At 36.4% G+C, this 25,897-nt stretch overlaps 1 protein-coding gene across 9 annotated transcripts in view; it reads right to left on the bottom strand.

The window, feature by feature from the left end:
- LOC136835277 (cAMP-dependent protein kinase inhibitor alpha-like) overlaps nt 1–25,897 on the bottom strand; it is a 252,667-nt gene that overhangs the window by 194,800 nt on the left and 31,970 nt on the right. The window contains exon 1 of one of the 9 annotated variants that reach the window (XM_067098568.1): nt 2,395–2,442. The exons of the other annotated variants lie outside the window; for them this stretch is intronic. The gene's annotated coding sequence lies outside the window, so the exon portion shown is untranslated. Of the gene's footprint in view, nt 1–2,394; nt 2,443–25,897 lie in introns of those variants that run through there. 9 annotated transcript variants of the gene reach the window in all.

The raw sequence follows: 25,897 nt of genomic DNA, 5'->3' as shown, positions 1-25,897 counted from the left end.
CACAAAGGGAACCGGTCTTATTATATACAAAAAATAATCTTGGCCCACAATGTTTCTGGGGACTACTGTGCACAAGGAGACAGTACTAAACACGTGTCTACGAAAGCCTGGAATACAATCTCAAAAACATGTAAGCATTCATCAAGTAGCAATTTAAATGAACAACAAAGTGAATACTGTCTAGCTTCTGGGAATATAGAGTTTGGGCCAAAGGCCAAGCACTGGGACCTATGAGGTCATTCAGCGCCGGAAAGGGAAGTGAGAGTAGTAGGTTTGCAAAGTGTAACAGGAGGAAAACCTCGCAGTTGCACTATGAAATAATTGTTAGGAGAGGGTGGATAGCAAGATGGAAGAAAGATAATATGAAAAGAGGCGCAGCAAAAGGAATGAAAGAGGTTGCAGCTAGGGGCCGAAGGGACGCTGCACAGAACCTTAAGTAATGCCTACAGTGCACCCCGTGAGGTCTAGCTTCTGGGAACACTGATGAGAGTAGGGAGAGAAAGAAAACGCTTTCAGAAACAAACCTTAAAAACATGAGAAAAGGTTGAAAGAGTTTACAAGTGTAAGTAATTGGTGAAGCGTAAATTATAGTCGTGAATGAAAAAAATTATCATAAAATCTCAGTTACCCTCATAAAAGAATACGCATCAGCTCTAGAGGGGCAAATCCCAGTTTTAACATTCCAAAACACTGATACACAAATTCAAATTAATTAGCAATTTGCGAGTCCTTAAACTAGAGAAATTATGAACATGAGATGGGACTGAAGAGATGAGACAGGGACTGCGTTGAAATAATACAGTAATGGATCATTGAAAAATACCACAAATACACTAGTAACTGTACTAGAAAGCTGGCAGCCTCACCATAAGACGAAACTGGATTTATATGAATTCTACAATCAGCGTTTCTTTGGAACAAAAAGCTGCCAGTGGAAGTACAGGATAACTAATGCAATCTTGTAAAATGACCTGAGTGTTAGTTTTCCCAATCTTAATCTCATACCGTGAACCCTCCTACAACTAAGAGGAACAGAAAGCATAAGAAAGCTAAAACTATACGCGAACCATCCGCATGAACCAAAACATATTCTGCAGAACTAAAAGCCACTGTTTGGATACATTCCTTTAAGCTAACGAACTTCATACGAAGCAAAAAAGGATTCACGATTCAAGTTAAAGATAACAGTAAATGTCTATTCAAGAAAAAAATAATTTTTAAAATAAAAGTAAATGTCTATTCAAGCTAAAAAGAATCTTTAGGGAAAAGATCGAAGAAAGTACCTTCTACCTTGCATCCATCCCGTCGGCAACAGCAATCACTGTAATGTCTGGATCTCAAGACCAGGAAATTGATCCTCCCAGGGGAAACCAAGAATAACTGCTGACATCGAGATCCCGTACGCGATCAAACTGTCACAGACATTAATCTCGGGGGAAACGGGGAGGACAGAAAAACTGCTTATGACAAATTCCTCCCTAGGAAATGTCAGAGCAAACTGAAGAGAGAAGGAGTTGGTATAATAGGTTACACTGTAAAGAAAAACATCTCGTGTTATTCCTTAAGAAACGAAACCTGAACAAGAGAGTAACAAGTAAAAAATGCGCCGGAGTTTCTTCAGCGCAAGCGAGTTTTCTATACAGCGGCACAGAGTATAATCAAGGCCACCGAAAATAGATCTATCTTTTGGTGGTCTCGGTATAATGCTGTATGAGCCGCGGCACATGAAACTTTAACCACGGGCCGGTGGTGGCCTATCCTATAGCGTTGCCAGAAGCACGATTGTGTCTAACTTTAACCTTAAATAAAATAAAACTACTGAGGCTAGAAGGCCGCAGTTTGGTATATTTGATGATTGGAGTGTGGATAATCAGCATAAAAATTTGCAGCCCACTAGCCTCAGTAGTTTTTAAGATCTGAGGGAGGACAGAAAAACTGCGGACGGACAGACAAAGCCGAATCAACAGTTTTCTTTTACAGACAACCAAAAACTGAATAAGAAAGGACTGTACCCGCCAACAATGAAAGAAAAAAAAATGATCTGACTATATTATCTCATCTTGGACAACAAAAGTATTATTTGCGAGTTTAGCTTCTTCTTCTTCTTCCTATAATCTAAGCTTCAAATTTCTGTGAAGGCAAAATTATATCCGCCAAAAAATCCAAACATGCTTATTGCACCTGGTTTTAACTCAGGAAAAATGGCTACCTGAATAAAATTCTACTTAGATTATAAATCCTCTTTTGGAAGATTCGAAATAAAATTACATCTATGATTACTACAGTATGATAGATTTTAAAGCACTGAAGAAAAATATTCGATAAGACCTCATTCCTTTCTCTATTTATCAAATGGTCACGCGAATACGTAAAAGCACACGCACGCACACATACCTTGGTGGCTCAATGGTTTGACCGTCGAATGTCGTCGTTGGAAGTATTGTGTCGAGGGATGGAGACCCGGCGGTACCGATCCATTTATTACTTAAAAAATTCCCCTTCGGTGAAAATTCCCCTTCGGTGAAAATTCCCCACCGGGGATATTCCCAAGTAGCGTGAACCGGATATTAAACGACATTTGTAGCTTCATGATTGTATATAGGTCACGGCGTGATAAAATTTCATATATATATATATATATATATATATATATATATATATATAACTATATATATATATATATATATATATATATATATATATATATGTATATATATATGTATATATATATATATATATATATATATATATATATATATATACATATATGTGTGTGTGTGTGTGTGTGTGTGAATACATTGAGCTGAAATTCATTTTATATGTCAAATTCAAATTCCTGCACCTCATCCAGTAAGACTGTAAGGCATATCTCTTGAAGACAAGTAAAACATCCAAAGTTCCAATTTCATTTGTGGACACGTGAGCTCCTCAGTGGGAAAATACGTTTACTACAACTTGCATCTTAATCGGTGAAAAAAAAAGTGCATATTCAAAGAGTGGTCGCTTGAAGTCAAAGTATTCAGAGACTGGTTTTTAAAAACAAAGTTACAACAAAGAACGTTTTATTAAAGGATATGTACACTGTACTGTACCTTGGCATGAAATAAATCAAGCACAAAAAAAGAAGAGAGAGAGAGAAAGAGAAACTGAGGTATCACTTCCACTGAAGCCTGTAACACACACACACACACACACACACACACACACACACACACACACACACCTATCCCCTTATTTTATTTTTATTTTATGCTATTCCCATTTTTATTTTTACTTTATTTTCTCTTATTTTATTTTCACAACCCAAAAGATGAATACAATCGTGTGTGTAGGGTAAGTATGTACGCACATACTCCTTCGCTTTGGCTGGTAGAATGAATTACAATATCAACAGCGATAAAGTATTCTCTTGTGTACTGTTATGATATTATGTGTGATAATCATACTCCGAGTCAAGTAACTTGTACTGAAATAGTACATTCAATCAAGTAAAAAAGGAAAATTTAAAACGTGATACTGCGCTAAGAAACACGCTCACGAATGCACACGGTGACGTCAACATTGATGAAATGCCACAATTACAGTAGATGTTAACACTTACCGTACATACAGTCATACAAGTAAAGCTTCCGAGACATTATGAGGTGGAAGGAAAAAAAACTTAATTCCAATAAAACATAAAATGATCAACCACTTTTTGGTGGTGTTCTTTGGACAGTCATCATTGAGAAATGCCATATATATCAAAGATGTAGACACGGTGTGTTTTACACAAACACAGTTTCCACGATAGGGCAAAATGAGAAAAACAAATGAAATAGAAGTGAAATGAATTAAATACATAATTTAAGCCAAAGGCCAAGCACTGGGACCTATGAGGTCATTCAGCGCTGAAACGGAAACTGACAGTATAAGGTTTGAAAGGTGTAACAAAAGGAAAACCTCGCAGTTGCACTATGAATCAATTGTTAGGGAGGGTGAAGAAAATGGAAGAAAAAGAACATGAAAGGAGGTTCAGTAAAAGGAACGAAAGGGGTTGCAGCTACGGGGCGAAGGCACGCTGCAAAGAACCTCAAGTAATGCCTACAGTGCCCCGCATGAGGTGCACTGACGGCACTACCCCCCAAAACAAATGAAATATGCCATATACTCGTATACTCATGTATCATTCGGTCTCTCACATCATGCGACCCTTAAATTTTGGGTCCCTAAACATGGTTTCATTGTATACATATCTCCTGTATCATGCAAGTTGCGTTTTCGATAGCCCAGATAACGTAGAAAACCTCTTTTCCTCAATAATCCCATCTTGTTAAATAGATGAAAGTAAAAAATAAAAACAGTCCTTGCTTACTGAACAAATTTACTTTTCAGCAGATCTTACTGTGCTAGGCTACGCTCGTGGAGCGAGTTTCACTTTTGGTAGATCATACTGTGCTAAGCTAAGTGAGTTTCTAGAGTGGATTTCATTCTCGGTAGCTTGTACTGGGCTAGGCTTCCAAACTCATGGCTTATGTAACAAATCATAACCATCTCTTATAATTAACGATCACTTACTAAAGAATTGACATAAACAACATCGAGTGTGACATAAACAAACGAATCGGGAAACAGTTCCTTAGCAATTCTGAGGGATTTTACTTTAACGTAAGTATGTTAGCTTACCTTCGTATACCCGTTTTACATTTATGTTCGAAAATAAAAATAATAATTCCAGTAATACGTTCGTTTCTTTTAGTGACTAAAAAATGGTTCTTTTAATTCTTTCGCATATGGAGGATGATTGGATTTTTATACATATTATGATGATGCTATAACATAATAATAATACAGTATAAATGGATTCAGTAAGTAAAATATCAGTTTCATTACCATTACCTTTATCTTAAATGTAGTTGTAATAGACTATTTGATTTCTGCAACTGGATACTGTGATTGTAACACCCAGCCTAGGTCAACAGTTCACACATACAGATTTTGTAACTTGTGTATGGTAATACAACATGGTAACAACTGATAAGATAGTTGCTGTATAAAAATATGTTAATGGTCATAAAACTATGGTAGGCTGTGGGTAAATACAGGTAGGCTACCTACCTACTGAACTGTGTCATTTATAAGAGAGAAGAAGAAATGGTTACTTTTTTTTTCCAAAGCATATTTATGCAGTATATTTTGTTACAAATATGGGGGGAAAGGTAGCTAATTGTCTTTTGCATAAGGTTTTCATTTTAAAGTGTGATGGTTGTTCTTTATAAGCATATTGGGTCGAGATTTTTTTTACTCGCCCTTATCCTGATTTCGCCATTATCCGACGGCCCCTTGGCTCTATTAATCCGAATGCTTGAAGGGTTACTGTACTCTTATATCTTCTACGTTTTCTTTCACCAACAACAGGAAGCTTTACTTTCAATAAAACAACATCAATGACATTAACAATGCACTCACAGACGAAAATCGTGAATCATATCCAGAAATGGATTCCCCACCAAAACATAATTAACTATTCCCTGAGATATAGTAAAGAAATAAAGTTATATTCATTAGTTTTCACACACTCTTGCTACCAAACAAAGAGACGGACAGACAAACAGGACCAAAGACATAATAACCTCCCTACCAGTGGCAATGAAATCAAACAACACAAAAATACATGACTCTTAAGTTATGGTTTGGAGTTGAGTTCATTTGCCTAAGTAGACGATCAATAGTACTTCCTTTTACTTTAGTTATTTTTGGGACTTGAATAACTCACTTATCTATTAATTTAATTTTTATTTGTTATATGTATTCAAATCTACCCTTCATTTCTATTTTTCACACACACGATCTTCTCGCCGACCTACTCTCTGCCTGATTTGCAATACAAAAAAAAAAAATGCTGCCATACGATTCACACAGAAGAAAAATTACCAATCAGATGTCAGAACAATAAAACTGAACGTGGATGGAGGTGAGGGAAAAACAGAATAAAAATGGTCGAAGCAAAATCCTTTCTAAGAAGTTCCAGGTCAAGATCTCAAGAGTAATTCTCTCTTAAAAAGCAGACACAAAGAACCGAGGAAGTCTGTTGGTCTTATAACCTAACCATTCCGGACGTTTAAACCCGAATCAACAAGAACCCTTACTAGTTTTGCAGTACTTCGCCTCTGTCGAAAGTTATTTTGTAAAAGAAACATAAAATAAGCACCGTGAACATCGGCTTGTCAGGTGACACTGTGCACAGCAAAATAAAATCTACATAAAACGATCCTTAACGACTCTGAAGAAAGATAAAAACTAGGTCACCGTCTGCACAGCCTAACATCATTGGCGTCTCGGTGGAACACAGGAAACACGACAATAAAGTTGCGAGACTTCATAACCGTCACTTGTACGTGAGCTTGAGACAGGCTTAAATATGCGCTAGGTAAGTGTTCGCCAATGATTTATTTCTCTCCGTCTAGCCTACATGGAACCGGAAAACAATCTAAACAAACGTACCGGCAGCACGGAGGAGCCGTTAATGTAAATAATAAAAACAGAGCAATGGCTACATATTGTTGGGATTTCGACCATATAAAGAATTTTATGGAAAATAAACTTGCACACATAAGTAATAATGTAAACTGCCACAGGATAGTGAAGCGGGTCCTTATTAACTCGACACCAATGGCAGCTGGAAAAAATCTTTTAATGGTTAAGATAAGATAAACGCCATCTATGCTATTAAAGGGAAGTTAATATCCAGACTTATTCCTTGGATTATGATCTTGTTTCATTCCCTCTGACTAAGACAGTAGTCCTCGTACAACTTAAAGGTTTAAAGTGTATTTCTAATAATATAGCCTACACAGATTTATCACACAAGAAACTGTTTTATTTATCCTCATCTTCAAAGAACGTGATGTCCTTCTCAGCCCTCAACAGTAATAGTAATATAAATGAGGATATCTTCTTTTCACTTTTTTTCATTAGGATTACTTCATCTTTGATAAGAGTGAACATTAAAGAGAATCCAACGTAGTGTCATCAGAAGTTTAACAAAAGCTTAAAAATGGAAAAAAATATTCGAAGGATTCTTTGAGAACAAGATTAAATATCCCTTGGGATTATATGCTTATATAAACAAAAACAATTTACACAAGTTAAAAAAGCTTAAAAGTAGGAAATATGACTATCAATCAATATCCCTTGGAATAAGGTGGTCAAACGAGCAATAAAAATATACCGAAACATACCCACACATAAAAAAGCTAAATGGTTTGTCGCTCGACAAAAATATTTGAGAAATTGTGGTCGAACGACCAACCCGGGTTTCCATAAATAACTGACAACGTGCAAGTATGACGGACACCAGAGCGCACGTCGAATTGTTAAGAGGAAATAGAACTATGACAACAGAAAACCTTTATGTCCTTAGGAAACTTGATATACCGGCTACTTGCTGATGAAAAGAAGACTGTCAGACGAATAGAGAAGACTCTATATAAAATTTTAACTGTCGTAGAAACATCTATCATTTTCAGCCCTACTGCCCTTAAGGTCTCCTCGCTAATAATAATAATAATAATAATAATAATAATAATAATAATAATAATAATAATAATAACTGCATTAAATTGACATAAGAAAGAATACGGCTTTGGATCCATCAGCAAAATACCAAAGCATGAACGTCCTTTCTTTTGACTAAAAGGAAACAACTACCATGATTATCTCCAGCAAGAGACAAGTCCTGGAATCATAACAGACCCAATATAATGATATTCTTGTTTAAAGCTTCCTGCATAAACGTCTAAAGCTATGTCAAGATCCATAAATACAGACATACACATACAAGAAAATGTACGCAGATGCATGGACATTACATACTCATCAGTTTCAACCCATGCAACGCAGTCTCTACAAAATTCGCCATTGATGTCTTTTCCATCGTTTCACTTCCACACTTCTCTGCCACAAAACCTTGTAAGAGAATATGCAGCAGAGCATGATGCCCTTCATATACGTACGAAGTAACTGAGAAATTTTACTAAAATATTGGTGCCAAATCAAAAGGGCACATGTGATGTATCTACAGAAATATACCACACAGATAATGTAAGACTGAGTATAAATACGGTGTTACTTTGGCTTCTTATCTACGCGTCACCTCCGAGGTGCTAGTACTAAACATGGGACGCCGTGTTTAGTACTAGCCCGCCGGGGACCAAAAAATTATATATAACCATTTCTGTATTGTGTGGTCGACAAATTATATCAATAAACGATATCTTTGATCCCCGAGGGGCTGGTACAAAACAGTGCGTCCTATTAGGCTAAGCTTCCTCCGTGTTTAGTACAAGCACCTCGGAGGGGACGCGTAGATAACTAGCCAAAGTAACACCATAAATACTGTTTCCGGTTTCATCTTTATACCTAAGAAATCTAGAGAACTGACTCAGTGGTAGAAATCTACAGTATACACCTAGAGGAACATTACAGACGAACGTATCGATGGGTAGAAACCAAATAGACACACCTGAGGGATGGAAAAAAAAGGAGGTGGGGGGGGAGGAGTAAACTAGTTTGGATCTAAGGTCACTGATCTAAAAATCTGTGTATTAACGTGGACGGGATTAATACCTTTGCACTCGTCCCATGCCAACCACCTTCCTTAAATTCTATACATTTTACATATTTCGTTTGGAAATACTGGATCGCGCTCATACGTACCACGACTGGTATTCGTATAAAATTGGACTCTATATAATGGTTTTTTTTCAGCATATTATTGGAATAAACTATATTTTTGCCTTGCTCAGTTGATTTTTTTATTGCTTTCACTGACGTACAAAAAAAAAAAAAATTGCTCTGTTCACTGGTGCATATCTTATTCATGCTGGTCTAGTAACTTTCCAATGATTTTCCAGTTTGACCGCTATACAGGTTGTCACTGGACTTACATGGGATTTGATATGCACATTCTGAAGTACTGTCGGTGGAGCGCTTTAATAGTACTTGTTTCATTACAAGCGTTCATAAAAGCTATGTTAACTCCACAGTTCTTGATATATCATAGTACAAGCATATTTTTGGTGTTGTAGGCTTTTAACTGTTATCACGAAAAGTTTTTTGTCGTTCTTTATGCCTTGTTTTATTCAGAATGAGTATATTTTAAATTCTGCACACATAAGTTCACCTTTATCATCATCGGTGTCCGCAGGGCTAAAGGATTACGCAATTTGTATAAATTCGCTATGGAGATGGGAAATGACGGCAGCCTACTTTTTTTATTGCCTAAAATACACAGAAGTAATAATGGATTTAAATATAGTGAATAAAGAAAGCCTGCCAATATTTCAGCCTATGTACAGTTTTTTTTGGCCAAAGCAATAAAGTAAAGAAAGTAGCTTTCGCAATTAAGTGATACGTATATAAAATATATATATATAAATATCACATAAGACACGCATGTGTGTATATATATATATATATATATATATATATATATATATATATATATATATATATATATATATATATATATATATATATATATATATATATATATATGTCACTTTTATCAGATGTATACTCATTTAAAATAGCAACAACGACCTCTTTACTTCTTGGATTTCCACATACACTTTGAATATGCCCATCACTACATGCTTGAAACCTAAATCAGGAAACAAACGAAGTGACCATAACTTCCGTGGTGGAATTCGAACCCTAACCAATCATGCGTCGGTTCGAATCCCACCACAGGAGTTACGGTTTCACCATTTGGTTTCGAGGCTCGTGGTGATACGCAAATCCCAAATGTGTGAAATCAAGACGCTAAGAGGTCATTTTATTTATATATATATATATATATATATATATATATATATATATATATATATATATATATACACACACATTATTTATGTACATAGGTTACAGGCAGATAGCGAAACCAGGCATTTCGCGAACTGCCTGAAATTTCAGGCAGATAGCGAAATGCACTTAAGGACATTTGATCCCCCCCCCCCAGGAGCTAGTACTAAACACGGCGAAATAGTGACTCAACTACACTGTTTCGCCGTGTTTAGTACTAGCGCCTGGGAGGTCAAATGTATTTCGTCGTGTTTTAGTACTAGCCCCTGGGGGATGAAATATCCCTAAGTGCATTTCGCTATCTGCCTGAAATTTCGGGCAGTTCGTGAAATACCTGGTTTCGCTATCTGCCTGTAACATATATATAATTAATATACATATATCTGTATATATATGTGTGTATATAAATATATGTGTGTATATATATATATATATATATATATATATATATATATATATATATATATATATATACAACTGCATATATGCAAAATTGCAAAATAAGTCCCGGTCATCGGATTATGATGGCTGGCACATAACAGAAAAGCGAGAGAGAAAGACTGTTCTTGCCAAACAGCTTCGTAATCAATAACATCAAAATACCTGGAAATTTATACAGGAGACCGGACTCGTTATGTTGTGTGTTTCTGGTGCTTTGCATACCTGATGCACACATAAACTGATGAACATAAACTGCTTCTAAAAAAACTGAGAGAGAGAGAGAGAGAGAGAGAGAGAGAGAGAGAGAGAGAGAGAGAGAGAGAGAGAGACTTCAGCTATAGGTAATGTTTCCCGCTGCAAGAAATAAGAGAAAAAAAAAGACGTAAAGAATAAAAGCACATCGTCTCGGATCTAAACAGAGCATTATTTAAAAAAAAAACTGCCAATAGCGACTGCTAATTAATTTCTTAACACCCGCATTTTCTCCCTTCCCTTGGTAGAGTAAAATATATTTTTCAAACACTTCATAAATTAATCAAGAAGTATTAATTAAGAAGTATTTACCGTACATACATCCCAGGATAAATTTTCTCTTTGATTTTACTGCAAAATAAACCTGTTTCTCTGGAATTACCAGTAGGTACGTGGGAGTAGGATCGAATACAATGGTACAACAATGAAAGATTAATTACGCTATAAAACCCCGTTCCTGAACCCATTGGAACAAAGGAAACATAAGCTTTCCCCGGACCAGCGTTAAAAATATTTATCGCATATCTAAAACACATAAGGAAAAGCCAAAAATTTAGAGATTACTTGCTCATCACTCGAAACAAAGGGTGATGTTAAATACACGCTCTCTCTCTCTCTCTCTCTCTCTCTCTCTCTCTCTCTCTCTCTCTCTCTCTCTCTCTCTCAGTAGCAGTGACGGAACTATTGATAATAATAGTGTGTACCTAGCTTTATTTGGCTTTGAAAATCAAGGGAGTCCCTTACATGGGCCCTGCTCAATTTTTTTCAGATCTGTGCATGCGCACTAAGACTTCTAGACGTCCAGACCCACTAAGGCCACGTTCACACAGGGCGTTTTTAACCGCGGCGGCCACCGCTCGTTTAACGCTGTAATCGTTCACACGAGGCGTTTTTGACCGCGGCGGCCAACGCGCGGTAATGCTTCTTCATATATATACAGTATATATATATATATATATATATATATATATATATATATATATATATATATATATATATATATATATATATATATATATATATATATATATCTTTTTGTGACATCCAGTGTCAGATTGGACGTGGAAGAAATAGCTTGCGTTTGGCTGTTGAATCGCAGACTGAATCTGCGCAAACAGCGCCAAAGACGGCATTGGGTACACCCAATTTTACATGGCAGACATACCTTTGGTTTACTTGTAACATTATACCCATCTTTAAGAGAGCATGAAGAAAAATTTTTAAATTATTTTAGAATGTCTATGAAATCTTTCGATGCTCTGTTAGACCTAATCAAGATAGACATATCGAAGACCAGCACCTTGATGAGGGATTCCATCTGCCCAGAACAAAAACTAGTCAAAACATTAGGGTGAGCCCTTTATTATAATCAGTTTTATTGAAGGAAATGTCTTCTATATATAAATCAAACAACTATTTCCCTGGAAAAAAACTGACATGTATTTATTAATTCTGTTTCCTCGTTACATACCGTGTATTTTGGTTTCTAGGAGTCAAACATATGCAGATTACTTTGTAAATGAAGGTAAACTCGAATGGCAGGACAGAATGATTTAGGAAAGTTTTCAAGTCAGACAAAGAACAAAAAAGGATAAAATATAGTCTTCCTACTTATTAGAAATTTGTTTGATGTAAATATAAGATCATATTGTAAATGAAAGAAAATGTGAGTTTCAGGACATAATGCTTTTGAATATCCATTGATGATATACAAACATAAGTAATAAAGTTGTGTTATTCAGTCAACTTACCTAGGTTTTGTTTTTCCTTCATATCTTCAGAAGTGCAGAAAAGATCCACAATTTCTTTCCAACCCTTTTTCTTGACCATTCTGTCTCTGTACTCCTGAGATTTCATGTCCCAAATTGAGTTTTTCAATTACATTTATGAATAAATCGGTATCAAAATGATCCCTCTCCATAGTTAACAGTGACAGCGATGCAATAGTGTGTGTGACTGTGATCACGGGGACCAGACGTGGCATGGGTTGCTATGGTAACACACAATCTCTTTCCTCATTGGCTGACACACAGCCAATGATGGCACCTGCTGTCTTCAAAACGCGCGGTTCACCGCTGTGTGTGAACGATGTCATTGACTTGTATGTATCTCGACACGCCCGGCAATCGCGCGTTGGCGAGGGGAATCTCGCTACCGCGGCGTATTGGAAACCGCCGCGATACGCCGCGGTTACGTGTGAACGATTCCATAAGCTAACATTGAACAATCGACCGCGCGTATCTCAACGCGCGGTTGAAAACGCCCTGTGTGAACGTAGCCTAAGACGTCAAAGTCAAACTTCTTAGTGGTGTTTCTTATAACGTGCCCTCAACTCTTATTTAACTATCTCTACACTAGCGAGCAGTCAGGATTTTTCCCATATTTTATAAAATGTCATCTCCAAATGCACAAACAGAAATGAAGTGTGGCAATAGTGAGAGGCTCTGTGAGAGCCAGTCCACCGTTGTCTTCTCTTTCCAGTCCATCACAGGAACTTCTTAGCAACTATACAAAAAGTGAATTATAAAAACACTGCAGTCAGCTGGGACTCGGTGGTACATGGGCACCTAAAGATAAATGAATTAACACATTACTCGTATATTATAGAAGCACCGATGATTCACAATCGTCATCTGATGACAACCAGAGGAGAGAAAGAATGAAATCCTTAATTCAACAAAGCCACAGACTTGAAAAATTTGTTAGAGAAACACATGACAAGTTGTAGGTATGTGGTGAAGAGTTCCTTAGCGGAAAAGGAGAGAGAAATCGAGGAGCTCAAAACTAAATTATCCTTTGGCGGAAGAAAACATCAAACATCTGCAAGAAACCCTGGAAGATAATGGTGGAATTAATTACCATACCCTATGAAGGAGCTCCAGTATTAAATGGTAACTCCTACTTACAAGAAGTAAAATCTATTGACCTTCATGGGATTGTCATTATAAGAACACCTCCAGAAACATATATGGACACATTAAATTCTTGGCTAATGGAGAAGCTCGATCACTCGCCTGAAGAATGGCATAATCCGCTGTGTTGCGCACGACCTACTCGATGAAGAAGCTACCCCGGGAAAAGTCCTAGATAACCCAGGGACTATTGTTGCAGAACTCAGAGGGAAAAATATTGGAATTGATGTAAAGGTTTGTAAACTGGAAAGTTAATGGACTACAACATGATGGAATAAATCAATATAATACTAAGTTGCATGACTGGGTAACAACAATAGTGTTACTTTAATTAACAAAAGACTCTTTCAGGCTTGGAACTGGTCATATGAGCTTTTCAGTCGAGAAACATGCCAAGTGCCATTTTTAAAATATAATAAATTGAATTAAAAAGTACTTTGACCCAGGATGGCGCTTGGCATGTTTCTCGACTGGTAGCCTCATATACTAGATATTAATTGTTATAATAACCTAGATGATAAAGATTATGCTTTAATTAATAAAATAGATGCAACTAGACTATTGGATACTATTTCCTCTGCATGCCTAAATAATTTCATCTGCCACAATTGGAAATCAATAAAATCAAACTGATGTATTTCGAGAAATGATAGTGCGAGGTCCAGTACTGTCAGTAACAGAAGGGGTAACGCACATAAGGGTAAACCTGGACACTAGTGCAAAATTTCAGCAAAATAAAGGCCAGTATTCTGGACCTTATAATAACTTGTCACATGTTGGGCAGGATCATACTAACTCCCAAGTACCTGTTAGCAATACCAATGCTGAATCGCGCCAAGCCAACATCAGTAGGTGACAACTTTACATAAAATAATAAAAACCATAATTATGCATATTCTCAAATAAAAAGATTAGGTTGCTACAACTGTGGTGAATTCAGTCACCAGCAATCTAACTGTAGATTTGACCACAAAATTAAGTGTAATGTTTGTTATGAAAATGGCCACAAGAGTAGATTTTGTAATAAGAATAGTAGTTACTAGGATGAAGGCCAAGAAGATGGCGCCAATAAGGTTTAGCGATCAAATGGTTGTTGTCCACCTAAATGCTCAGCCTTTACAAAGCCATAAACAATCAGAACATGTTTAACGAACAAAATATCGATATTCTCTGCATTACTGAGACATGGCTGTATCCCTCTATAAAGGACGAATTTGTTAATATTTCCCTGTTTAACACTTACCTCCATGACCATGGTCGATGAGGAGGAGGAGGAGGAGGAGGAGGAGGAGGAGGAGGAGGGTGTTTGTTCGTTAAGAATTATCTGAGGGTCACCGAACTGAACATAAATACTGAGAAACAAGAGGGAGTGGAGGATAAGTGGATCGGTGCTACTTTGGCTTGTTATCCATGCGTCACCTCCGAGGTGCTAGTACTAAACATGGCGGAAGCTCAATGGAACGCCGTGTTTAGTACTACCCCTTGGGAATCAAAGATATCGTTTTCTAACTAATTTGTCGACCACAAAATATAGAAGTGGGTGTATATAATACTTTGATCCCCGAGGGGCTAGTACTAAACACGGTGTCTCATTGAGTTTCCGCTATGTTTAGTACTAGCACCTCGGAGTCGGTGACGCGTAGATAACAAGCCAAAGTAGCACCAGTGATCTCTGTCCAACACCGAAAGTTTCCATCTATCATCATGGGCTGCGTGCATCGTCAACCTAAAGCTCCTGCTACTTCTTTTAATTATATTCTAGGTATTTTCAAAGAAGTCACTTCATGCAACAAACCAGGTTTTACTTACGGTGATTTTAATGACGATCTGCTAAAAAAAGGACTATAAAATGTTTAATCTTATTAGAAACCTAAATTTTGATCAGATAATAAATAAACCAACAAAATGACTCCTACTTCAGCATCCCTAACTGATCTGGCAATAACTAATTCTGAACATATAGTAATTAGGTCCGATGTAGTAGGCCTACCAAGTTCTGTAGCAGATAGGCGAGGCAGACATAAGTTTGAATATTCTTAAGCCATAAAGCCAACCTACTTACAAGGAATTTAGGTGTTTGAAAAATTATTCTCAAGATATTCTTTGTCCTTCACTGTTGAATGGAGTGCCTACATTAAACGGAATTTTAAACACTGAGAATATAAATACCCAAGTAGGAATTTTAACCAGTGTTTTTATTTTATGTAATGATGCATGAGCACCAATTGTGGTAGGAGAAATAACTCGCCGTGGATAACTGATGACATAAATGAGACCAAGAAGGAAGGAGACAAATTGCAAAAAGATCTCAAGACGCATAGGTGCCATATTCCTCTTAGAGAAGAGCACAAAGAGCTCAAGAAAAGAAAACTCGCTGTTAACTGATGGCACGGACCAATACTACAAACAAGAATTCCAAAAGGCTAAATGTGACTTATGCTTTGGGAGGATTGCAAATAAGGATGAGACCATATGTGATATCACAAATGATTTGCATATGAAAGCTTGGAAATTCAATTATTTCTTTGCAGAAGTCGGGAGAAAAACACTTGAGAAAACCCGAGAAGGGGTAGTGAATAACAGCATTTCTTCCGAAACAGGCCATGATACAATAAACAAGTCTTAACAGTTTTAAAACTACTCCAGTAGATTGCAATACTTTAGTTTTAGTAATAAAAAATGTAAAAGACACCAATGGTTTTGGATCCGATGGCATTTGCCTGCTTGTCCAGAGTTATGGGAATATCCCAACGTAGTAATCCCCAGTTTTTAAAAGCGGAAATGCCAACGACGCCTCGAAATATTGACCAATCTTATCGAGAGTACTCGAAAGGGTTATTCCCATTCAGATGACTGAATGGCATGGAATATAAGAATTTAGGCCAACAGCCAAGCACTGGGACCTATGAGGTCATTCAGCAGTGGAAAGGAAATTGAGAGTAGGTAGGTTTGCAAGGTGTAACAGGAGGAAAACATCGCAGTTGCACTATGAAATAATTGCTAGGAGAGGGTGGATAGTAAGATGGACGAAAGATAATATAAATGGAGGTACAGTAAAAGGGACGAGAGGGGTTGCAGCTAGGAGCCGAAGGGACGCTGCAAAGAACCTTTAGTAATGCCCTAAGTGCACCGCGCGAGGTGCACTGGCGGCGCTAACCCCCTACGGGGATTCACTTGACTGAATTTTTGGAAAACAAACTTTTTTTCAGAAAGCCAACACAGTTTCAGGGCAAAATTATCCACAGAAACCGACCTTTTGAAAATACTAGATGAAATCTACAAAAAATACGGATAATAAAAAAGTGTCTTTAATTCTACTGTTGGATCTTTCAAAAGCTTTCGACATTGTAAATCATACTATTCTATTAAAGAGATGCACAAAGATGAATATTGATCTGACCTGATTTGAGAACTATCTAGATAACAGTTCCCAATCAGTTAGACTACACGACGTCGTTTCAACTCGTAAAACTATAAAATGTGGAGCTCCCCAGGGATCAATTCTCGGCCCTGAACTTTTTAATATATTCAACGATGTAGCCTAATTAAATCATTACTTGGCTCTTTCATCATTCAGTATGCTGACGATACTCAAATACTAATAGGAGGTGCCATGAATAATATGACAGATCTTATTTACAGAGCATAAGAATATTTGAACAGAGCTAAGTGTTATCTTCAAAAGAATGGATTACTTCTTAATGAAAATAAAACAGCTTATTTTCATAGGATCCAGGCAATGTATATCAGAAACTGGAGACAACTTCCAAATTAATTTTAATGGAAATATTACTAAGCCAATGGCGACTGTAAAAAATCCGGGTGTTTACTTTAACCGATATATGAGCTTCGAACCACATATTAGACGAAGGTTGCAAGAAAGTAATGGGTACTCGCAATTTTTAAAACAGGGTAAAAGAATCATCTGAACCAGCTACACGCATAACAGTTGCCCAGTCACTGACAATGAGTCTCATTTATTACTGCTTAAAAGTTTGGGGAGTTACAAATATTACACAGACAGAAAATTCAGAAGCTTCAAAACTTTGCAAATGTAAGAAAATGTGAAGACATTTCTCCATTTCTAGAACAACTAGAATGGTTAAAACTAAAGGTTTAATATGTTCTAAATTTATGTACCTTTGTATTTTAAACCTTTAGAAATAAAATTCACGACTGGTTATACAGTTCTTCAACAGTATATTTTGTATTTTGTTAGCTGGGTTAACATCCGTCAGGGGGAAGACCTATTCGTAAGTAGAGCCAAAACAGATATTAGATCACGATATCTATCTATATAATAAGATTTCACGTAAAATTACAGAAACAGGTTCTCTGTTCACCTTTAAATATAGTCTCAAGAAATTGGTTTTACAAGAATCTTTTTAAAATACCTTTTCAGTGCTATTTTACTGCATTTAAATTTTTGCTATTGCTGCCGTTGTATATCGTACATCGTTGAGAATGTTACCATTGCGTGTTTTTATTGTATGTAACACCGTATACTTGTGACTTGGCACTGTAGAACACCCAAGGTATATCGGAAATTATTATTATTATTATTATTATTATTATTATTATTATTATTATTATTATTATTATTCTCTGTCTCTCTCTCTCTCTGATCAGATAGGTCTACTTCAGTTATCACCACAGCTTTGTAACTGCTTCTCAAGGAGTTATCAATTTTCTGTGAAGTTCTACTCACCAACAAATTACAGGAATGGGTTCATGAAGCCTTAGAGATTCTCGTTCAGCTGTTACAATATACTTGTAATATAGCTGATTATTCGTACAGATCATGGGTTTCTTCTCTATCTCTCTCTCTCTCTCTCAGTTTTTAGTGGTTGGGAACATAGCTTAATCCATCTTCGCTGCTTATTAGACACAATAAAAACTGAAAGAGAGAGAGAGAGAGAGAGAGAGAGAGAGAGAGAGAGAGAGAGAGATCAGTTATTGCAAGTATATTGTAACAGATGAACGAGAATCTCTAAGGCTTCATGAACCCCGTTATTGTAATTTGTTGAGCAGAATCAGTACACACTTCTGCACCCAGACAGACTTACCATATAAATACCACCAAATACAGATTATATATATATATATATATATATATATATATATATATATATATATATATATATACTTAGAGGGGGTGTGTGTTATTAATGAGTGTATATATACATATATAAATGACATATATATTATATATATATATATATATATATATATATATATATATATATGTATACACGACCTAATTTCCTTCCAAAGTTTTACAGAAACCTTTAAACAGAAGAGCCCTGATGATGTAGATCAAACATAGATAGATTGCAACAATTAAAGTTAATCTATATTTTGGTTTGTTGACCAAAGGGAAAAAAGTTCATTCCACGTGATCATTACACACTGTGCTGTTAAATATTCCTCTATCTACAAAAGCAGGAATAAACTTTATACTAATTAGAGATGGCCAGCGTAAAGTAGGAGATCAGAGTCAGAATATGGGAACGAGCAATAGACCCCAAGAAACAATCTTAAAATCATGACAATTTCTATAGAACGCTAAGAGTTTACATAAACTCTCTCTCTCTCTCTCTCTCTCTCTCTCTCTCTCTCTCTCTCTCTCTCTCTCTTTCTCTCCCCATTATGTAGGCGTGAAAGCCACATTAGGGTTAAATGAGCATCGTGAGCGAATATGCTCGTACGTGCATCAAGACACCACTAAGAAATTATCCCGATGACTCAACAAACCGTGAGAAATGAAAGGTAACACTGAAGCAACACCAACTCGGAGCTGCCCACGTCTCAACTCTCAAGGTTATTACCTGCACTTCAGGGCAAACATTCGGGTCATTTCACTGAACAATTAATCAGCTTACAGAGGCAGGATACAAAAGGCAAATACCAAATAGAACAAATGAGTTTCCCATGAAGACTTGAGGGTGTCCCAAAATGGATACCACAGTAACCTGTTAATTCTCGTGATAAAAAAATTGGAATAAGGTAATTTTTTCCCATGATAGGGCTATTCATTATATATATATATATATATATATATATATATATATATATATATATATATACTCATTATATATATATATATATATATATTCCATACATATATATGTATGTGTGTATATGTGCATATATATATACATATATGTATATATAATATACATAAAACCTATATATATAAAATATATTCTCACGTAGGTATACTTACTGCTGTACATAAAATCCATATGTACCGCACCAGACCTTTACAATAATATACGTTATGAAATACTGTACGGACATGAATTTTCACTTTTATTACTGATCCTTTGGTCATTTCTGTACTCTCTGAAATGTTTAAAGTTACACGTAGGTCAACAAGATCCAGTTGGCTTTTACAGAACAGGAAATCGGATAAACATAAGAGAATTAACGTTGTCCTTCATCCTTGAATTGAAATGCTGGAAAACTTAATCACTGAAGAATTGGATTGTTACGAAAAAGATACCACAAACACTTAGAATCTTACAAAGCATTTCAGCCACACATAATTCATATATATATCTTTCATATTGTGTGAGATGGTTTTTATGTTAAAAAAAATTTCCAAGCTGGGGAATTTTTTTCTAAACGAGGATCATCTCGTGAAAGTCAAGTATGAATTTATCGACAAAGATTCATCAGTATTCTGTCAACCATTCCTGAGGTACTGTCACACCACACGCAGGACCCACTACGTATACATATACATGGAGTAGTCAAGTAGCACTCAACAATTAAACACAATTAGACTTTTGACAAAAAACGGGGAGGTGTAACGAAACGAGGACGTTTCTTTTTGGCAAGAAAAAACTTACTTTTCCCTCTTATAAAAACACGGGAATGCCTCCTCTACGGAAACAAATTGAAAGCACTGCTGGTGTTTATCCTGTATGAAACACACTGAGGGGGCTCTGTCATAAAACGAAACGTTTCTATGATTGTATTTTTAGAGGATGTAGGAAACATGGTTTTTCTTATATATATATATATATATATATATATATATATATATATATATATATATATATATATATATATATATATATAATAATATACGAACAGAATCTTTTTCCAACAGCAATATGGTATTTTATCAATAGGGAGCCTAAAGTGTTCCTCCACCTAGCTGAAACAGGTATGAAAAAATTCTTAGTCAAAGATATGGCAAAGGTAATTTATTTTTTTTGTAAGTTCCTGGTGGAATGTGGGAAAGTTGTTTGCCTTCGAAAAGCGAATTCTTTTAGGCTACAATAAAAAAGTAGAGTGGTGTTGTTCGCAGAAGAAAAAACAAGATCAGCCGACTGCTTTTCTAAGGACTAGAAAAAAGCTTATTCAGCTAAAGAATGAAAAGTAAACTTTGTTCCATTTCTTTCCATTTTTTTGCCTGGGACGAAGTGAAGGCGTTTAATTGGATCTTTCCTAGATAGTGACCCACAAGGGTTTAACCTGGTATGTATCCACCTTTGAGGCGTGTTTAGTATAAGCCCGTTGGGGATTACCGTCAAAACATAGACGAAACACTGTAAACATCATAAAGATAACGACCCGCAAGAAATATTAGTCCTAGATAACGACCCCCGAAAACCCTAGGGGGTTACTATCTAGGAAAGGTCCGTTTATTTCAAATAAGGCGAAATAAGAGCTTCTGGTCGGCATAAACAGGTGGGAATTTCAATTGCTCAAAACAAACAGAAGGAAGGTACATTGTGCGAATCTCGCATAGTCACAGGCCATGATTTCTCTCACGGCTTAGTCTTCTTGAATAGTCTTCTTGTGGCAACGTACATTAACTCTCACTAAGCGTGGAAAATTTAACGTTTTGTTTCCTTGATGACTGAAGATTCTGAAACTTTCTATCTATGACCAACCAATTACAATATTGAAGGCCACATCCAGTTCACCACATCAAAATAGGAAGACTCTTAATTTAATAGTCTTCTTTAAAATCTCATATTTTTTATACACAAGAATTAAGTAAATAACAGGCTAAACGTTCATTCACAACAATACACCACTCAGTTGAATATGATTACAGAGAGAGAGAGAGAGAGAGAGAGAGAGAGAGAAAATACACCATTGAATGGTTCTTCCCCTCCATGGTGATTAAATTCGTTGTTGTTAAACTGACTAAGGAATTGGATATGACGGGCCAAATACTGTACAATGTGAACTGCTTCTTGTGCTAGAATGGCTGCACTGACCATTAGTATGAGACAGAAGAAACTGTCTAACTTCTCTGTAAGTATCTTCTGTAGTTTATTGGTAGTTCCTCACTGGACGGGTTGGTATCGTTCTCAGCTAGCACTCTGCTGGGCCACGTTCGATTCTCCGACCGGCCAATGAAAAATTAGAGGAATTTATTTCTGGTGATAGAAATTCATTTCTCGTTATAATGTGGTTTCGGATTCACAATAAGCTGTAGGTCCCGTTGCTAGGTAACCAATGGTTCTTTAGCCGCGTAAAATAAATCTAATCCTTCGGGACAGCCTAGGAGGCTGTTAATCAGCTCAGTGGTCTGGTTGAATTAAGGTATACTTTTTTGTAGTTTATTGACGAAGGGTGACATTCAAGGAGAGAGAGAAACCGCAGGTCAGAAGTCGAGTGTAGCCTAACTGGCGAAGCACGATCAAGCTCACTTGAGGAGACATGATGCAGTGTAGTCTCGGACAGAAAGCATCTAACTCTAAATTTAGGATTACGGAAGAAATGAAGGATAAGTCTCCGGTTTCAACGGATGTGAAGGTAAAAAAAATTGGAACATGGTCTTCCTCAATTTTCTTAACGTGCATAATTCTGTGAATTGAATAGAGAATTTAGGCCAAAGGCCAAGCACTGGGACCTATGAGGTCATTCAGAGCTGAAGTGGAAATTGACAGTAAAAGGTTTGAAAGGTGTAACAGGAGGAAAACCTAACAGCTGCACTATGAATCAATTGTTAGGAGAGGGTGGGAAGTAAGATGGAAGAGAGAATATGAAAGGAGGTACAGTTAAAGGAACGAAAGGGGTTGCAGCTAGGGGCCGAAGGCACGCTGCAAAGAACCTTAAGTAATACCTACAATGCACCACATGAGGTGCACTGACGACACTAACCCCCTTAGGGGTGCATAATTCTATGGAGTCGATGTGTACATTGGTCGTTACATAATTTCATCTCTTTGAGCCATGCACTCTACAGAAGCCTTGAAAGTTCTCTGCCTCTCATAGTAAAATTACACAGTACTCCTTCAAGACACTAAGATAAAAAGAAGAGTGGAGTGGTATCAAGAAGAAAAGACGAGATCAACTGCTTTTCTAAGAAATCGAAAAAAACCTATTCCTGAGTTACAAGAGTTGGACGACCAGATTAATTAGCAACAAACTTTGACTGGGCTAATCAGAGGCAACAAAATATTCTCATGAAAATTATGTCTCTTTAAAAAATCCTGTCAGTATACAAGTCGACAGTTTGGAACCATTTTCTAGGATTTGTGTCCCTCCCTGACACGACTGGGATCCATACTATGGACTGGAAATGAACTACGTTCAAGAATGCTTTGTTTCTCTGTGCCAAGAGACAGACGGCATTATTAAGTTATATAATTATATTGGTACTGTTCGACAAATACAAAGCATAATTAGAATTACTTGTAAAAATTAAATATACTAGCTATTTTTAATGATGTTCATTTCCAGTTTCACAAGGTCAGTTATAGAGAGAGAGAGAGAGAGTACGACTGCAATATTTAAGCTTTCTCCTTCGTTACAAATGAGTTACCTTTCGGCCAATTATATCAAAATCTCCTCCAGGGAAGTTCTTAGCTTTTATTCATAGAAGCTACAGTTAAAATCTTACGACTATATTTATAATTTATTTATTTAGATTGTAGCCAAATATCTTCCTACCAGCCAATAAAAAACGCTAGTTTGAAAAACTAAAAAAACTCAATAGACGGTTTTGAGACACCTTAGTGTCTGTAAACTGTGCACTGTTTTATGACCTTGTGGTTTTGCTGTATTAATTTGTTTAATACTGAGCTTCCGACGCCTTCCTCACAGTTGTAGCCTACCTCTTCAACTGGTAGCAAACAGTAGCATTTTAGTAGTCCTTCATTTTCGATTTCTTTCTGTCTCTTAAATTCAAAATATCGTATCAAAACCCCCTACCATGCGTCTACTGGCCTACATTTTGACCTGCAAAAGATTCTTAACCAAGTCTTCCTTCTGAAGTCCCTCAACTTGACTCCTCTTGAATTTAATTAAGACTACTTTTCCCTCCTCGTTGGGGATGAACTTCGCTTCTCATGTGAACATCCGAAGAGGTTTCTTCATTTTTTACAACTTTACAGTTGAAAAAGTTGTAGACTCGCAGACTCTCTCTCTCTCTCTCTCTCTCTCTCTCTCTCTCTCTAATCATGCAAGCAAGCAAGTTCAAAGCAATTTGACCACCAGTAAGATAAAATTTTAATCATTTAATACCATATCTTCATAAATTTCTGTACTAATCTGCGATAAAAAAAAAAAGCAAAATGAGCCGCTTCTCTTCTACATGTATATCACTTCAGGTTATGACATTGTCCTTTTTTTTCCCCTTGCACGTATGCGTTGAAGATAAAATTGGAACACACAAAATATTAATGGTTTCACCCTATTATTAGTGGAAGTAAAGTGTAAAAATAAGAGAGAGTCAGGTACAACAACTTTTTCAGCTGTAAAGTTGTAAATAATGAAGAAACCTCTTCGCGACGTTCACATGAGAAGCGAAGTTCGTCCCCGACAAGGAGGTAAAAGTACAGTCTTAATTAATTTCAGGAGTCAGTTGAGGACTTTGGGGCCAAGTCTTGGTTAAAATCTTTCGCAGATCAAAGATATGAAACCAATAGACACTTGCACAGTACGGAGTTTGTTACGAAATCTTGAATGTACGAGACAGAACGAAATCGGAAATGGACTACTAAAATACTATACAACGTATTTTAACAAGTGAATGCTAGTCTAAGCAATCATAGATCGATAAACAAATATTGACTCACATATGACTTGAGCCCGGTGACTGAACTGTCTGCAGATACCTCGACGTACAATTAGAATTTTTGACAAAAGATATTGACATATTATAGGTTATCGATAATCAATGACGAACTAAAGTCAACCGGCAGAAATTGAAAACAACATAAGCAGCAACCCCTAACCCCACCGTATTTCCCTTGCATGTCTTTGGGTAATGTAAGGAACCTCAGAAAAAAAAAAAAACAATTACAAAGTTCGAGGAACGAGAGACGTTAGAAACTGGTAAATCTTTACCAAAACAAAAGATTGCCAGTTGAGGCCCTCCTTTGCCTCGTTTATCCTCATATACGGCGTCGTCCTTCAGTCTGTGTGCGCTCCTAAGACTCATAGAAGACGATGTCACTACGACTTATGAGTAAATGTAATAACAATAATGCCAAAATAATAAAAGACGCAAGAAAATATGGCAACAGAAATAGGTTGATTAAATATTGTTGCAAATGTTTGTAATACAGAAATACAATTTGTACTCGAGTCTTTTAAAGGCTTAATACCATTAAACATAAAGACTTGATAAGTCATAATGCCAGGAGGCACTTAGGCCTACTGTTGTTACCCAAAACATTCTCCGTCGAATATATTACGTTTCAGAAACGGCAAAAAGCGGCACTTTTATTAAATAGCAGAGAAGAAGAACGTACCAAATGAAATACTTCCTTGGTAGAAGTAACAAATGTAAGTTAAGTATAAACACACACACACACACTATATAACATACACACACTATATATATATATATATATATATATATATATATATATATATATATATATATATATATATAGATATATAAATATTATAATATATATATGTATATATAATTGTGATTTGTAAATTCATCTTTGAGAAAATATTCTGTCTAGTTCTTCTTCACTTGCACGAAAAGTCCATATATTAAGAAAGCCTTTCATGATTTATAAAAAATACTGTCTATCCTCAGGAAAAGTTCAATTCTTGTATTCTTCCCTGTTTTGAATACTATTCCCCTGTTTGGTCTTTAGCATCTGACTTGCATTTTCAACAGCTGGACACAAACTCGAGTTCTGTTCGATTTTATTATCAGTGAACTTGACTTTAATCTTCGACACTGTTGTCCAGTTGGCTCACTGGCCATGCCGTAAAACCTATTTCATAAATCTGAGAATCCTTTGCATTCAGATCTTCCCAGAGTACACCGTCCATAACACAACACTACATACGCAGTTAATGCTCACAGTTAGCCTGGCCTTTGCTTCTATGAGGTTCATTACCACATAGGTTCTATGTTTCATCCCTGCTGTGACCAAACCGTCTGATGATCTTCCTAGCTGAATTGACGGAACTTCAGTTCAAACTTGGTGCAAGTGCTTTTTATTTTGAGCAGA

Source organism: Macrobrachium rosenbergii, chromosome 55, assembly GCF_040412425.1.
Source record: "Macrobrachium rosenbergii isolate ZJJX-2024 chromosome 55, ASM4041242v1, whole genome shotgun sequence".
NCBI lineage: Eukaryota > Metazoa > Arthropoda > Malacostraca > Decapoda > Palaemonidae > Macrobrachium > Macrobrachium rosenbergii.
The sequence above is the reverse complement of the archived record's forward strand: the minus strand, read 5'-3'. Positions and strand labels throughout refer to the sequence as shown.